Source organism: Palaemon carinicauda, chromosome 24 (assembly GCF_036898095.1).
Source record: "Palaemon carinicauda isolate YSFRI2023 chromosome 24, ASM3689809v2, whole genome shotgun sequence".
NCBI classification, from domain to species: domain Eukaryota; kingdom Metazoa; phylum Arthropoda; class Malacostraca; order Decapoda; family Palaemonidae; genus Palaemon; species Palaemon carinicauda.
The window spans coordinates 91,666,042-91,669,672 of NC_090748.1; positions in this window are offsets into that span (position 1 = coordinate 91,666,042).

The window sequence follows — 3,631 nt, forward strand, 5'->3', positions numbered from 1 at the left end:
GAAAAATAGCCCAGTGAGGAAGGAAAATAAGGAAATAAATAAGTTACAAGAGAAGTAATAAATATTCAAAATGAAACATTTTAAGAACAAGGGCAACATTAAATTAGATCATTTATATATAAACAAGAAATGTATTTAGCATACAGCACTTACCGAAATAATTATTGCATTCAGAGAATTTTCCGTTTCGTAAAATTTGGAGGAAGCAGGACACCAGTACATTGTGTAAGCTCGTTATCGTTCTAAGTATTCTTATTTATATGTTCTCGTGCAAGTACGGTTTCATGGGGGAATCGGTGTTGGAACATTTTGTAAAGAGTATAAGCATGAAACCTCTACACGGATTTGACATTATGTTTTTTACCTTTAATCCATTCTTATTTGAATATTTGAAAAATAAAGACACAGGCGTACACAAACGCACATGCATACATACACAATATAATGTGTGTATATATATATATATATATATATATATATATATATATATATATATATATATATATATATATATATATCTGTATATATATATATATATATATATATATATATATATGTGTGTGTGTGTGTGTGTGTGTGTGTGTGTGTGTGTGAGAGAGAGAGAGAGAGAGAGAGAGAGAGAGAGAGAGAGAGAGAGAGAGAGAGAGTTCGGTACGTATCTGTATGTATGTGTACTGCACATAAGTATTTTATTTTTCAATACTAATTCGTTTCTTATAAATATATATATATATATATATATATATATATACATATATATATATATATATATATATATATATATATATGTATGTATATATATATTGCATTCTCTAAGCACATAATTCAGTACCTTATTTTTCAAGTAAACTTCATAAGTGTATAACCAAGCATGTTAAGCTAGATTTCTCTCACTCTTAGTATATTTCCTTGTAAACGCAATAAACGTCGTCTTAATGTCTGTTTTACTCGGCTTTTCTCTCCTATATTAAACATTCCAGAGAGACCAGGGCCGCCTCCCAAACATATTGAAGACGGTTTTGCATTATCTCTGGTCTGACATTTAAATTGTCCACTCCCAAGATGTCAGATCTAGTGATGAAAGGAGATGGGGCCTTGTGCAAAGGAGACTTTCGTTTGCTTTGTAGTTTCCCGTTTGTGCTTATTTTAGTAAGGTCTTAACGTTTTAACATTCCTCTGTTGTGATATTTGCTGTTTTAAACGTGTAATTATTCCCCAACTGCTTTTGAATCCGAGTTTTAAGAACTTCAGTTACACCATTTCTCTGTTTTTTAATTACCTTCGTCAAGGATGTTATATTTTCAATTCATTTATTTATCTGTTTGTTTGTCTGTTAGCTGGATTACGTCAAAACTTCTTGCGGGATATCCACCAAATTGTAATAGCATTTAGGTATTATGCTCCGGAAGAACCCATTATATTTTGGAGGTGATCCGAATCCAGGTCGCGATTCTGGTTATTATTATTATTATACAGTAGTTAAATTCACAGTTGTCAACATATGAAAAGTGGAAAGCTTGGTCCATAGACTTAAGTAAAGTGTTGACAATCTTCATTGGCGGATGTCTGAAATCTCTGATTGCTCTTTGTACATGTTGTTGTTGTTGTTGTTGTTGTTTTTGTTATTTTTTTTTTTAATCAAGGTCTAAAGTGACTGGTGGTTTATAGTTTGGGGTTCCACGTTGCATCCAGCTTCCTCAGGAGTCCATCACTTTCCTCACTATTTGTGCTGTTTCAAGTAGCACGCTCTTCTGCACACGTTTTGGGTCTGTATCGGCTCCTACCTTGTCAAGATTCGTTTTGAATAACTTAGTTATAGTCCCTAGTGTTATTATGATTGTTGGTACCACTTCTACCTATATATTATTATTATTATTATTATTATTATTATTATTAGAAAAGACTTAATCTTCCGAACTCAGCTATCTTCAGCTTACCTCCCATTACTACGAAAGAAAACGGAAACTTTTCCTCTATCGCAATTTCACTCTATATTGGCAACCTGTCCCCTGAAGACTGATCTATTTGAAGTTTAGCTCCGCCTGACGAAAGCGCTGCTCTCGGAGACGAAGGAAGATGAGAAGGAGATGGAAAGAAAAATAAAAAAAGAAAAAAGAGAAGGGGAGTCATTAATGGAAAAAGTTTAGATAAAGTTGGGTCCCGAATGAGATTGTGATTGTCTCATTATTAAGAAATGCTCACATGATGACCCAAGATTTTTTTTTTTATACCTGTTTTTTTTTTCTCCTGGAAATTAAAATGTATTGACAGTGCAGTGATGTCATAGAAAGAGAGTTCTTGTATAAAGTTATCGTGATTTATATGAAGGGTATTTATTCATTTACTTATGTAAGGTACATGCTCTCTCTCTCTCTCTCTCTCTCTCTCTCTCTCTCTCTCTCTCTCTCTCTCTCTCTCTCTCTCTCTCTCGCACACACACACACACACTTTTATCCCTGTTTTTTTTAGGGGGGGGGGATAAAAATGTATTGACAATGCAATAATGTCATAGAAAGAGGGTTCATTTATTAGGTTATCGTATTCTATTCTAAGGGTATTTATTATTTTATTTATGTAGGGTACATATGCATGAGCACGCTCGCTCACACATGCATACATACACACACACACACACACACACACACACACACACACATATATATATATATATATATATATATATATATATATATATATATATATACCCAACCAGACTTTGTATATATATATATATATATATATATATATATATATATATATATATATATATATATATATATATATATATATATATATGCATGCACACCCACATATTCAAAGTCTGGTTGGGAAAATGAATTTCAAGCGCTTTCGCATTTTTTATTGGGTACGCTTCATGGTAAAAGTCAGTTTCTTTACAATGTTACATAATTGCAATGCAAAAATAAACGGATTACTTAAAAAGGTATTGAAATGTTAACAACAAATCATCTAACGGATTCATACCATCCTGGATTGGTGTTCATTAGATTATTAAAAAGTTATATAAAAAGATATAATAAATTCTCCAACCGCACTCTTCCAATCTGTGTGTGTGTAGATTGCCTTACCGTACGTAAGACACGGGCTCTTGCCGCTGGGCAGCCCGTAAAAGAATATTATTATAATTAGATAGTTTAAAATTTCAAAAGTGGTTTTAGATTTGAGATGGTTCAGTGTAATGTTCAATTATAAAGGGAGATCCAATCTATTGAAATGCCATTATCAGTTCCGTAAATAAAGACAGCGCTGATATATTAACTATTTTAGAATTATATTAATGATGTTTTAATCTGGTTGGCAAATCCTTTCTACTTTGCCCGACATGTTTCTTATTATTGTTATTCTTAGGGTTGGTGTGGCCTATTGGTAATGTCTGTGCCTGGTGATCGCCAGACTGGGGTTTGAGTCCCGCTCAAACGTGTTAGTTCCTTTAGTGTCTGCAACCTCACCATCCTTGCGAACTAAGGGTGGGTGTTTTGGGAGAGCCTAGAGGTCTACTTGGTGAGTCATCAGCAGCGATTGCCTGGTCCTCCCTTGTGGAGAGGGGTCTTGGGTGCTATATATATATATATATATATATATATATATATAATATATATATATATATATA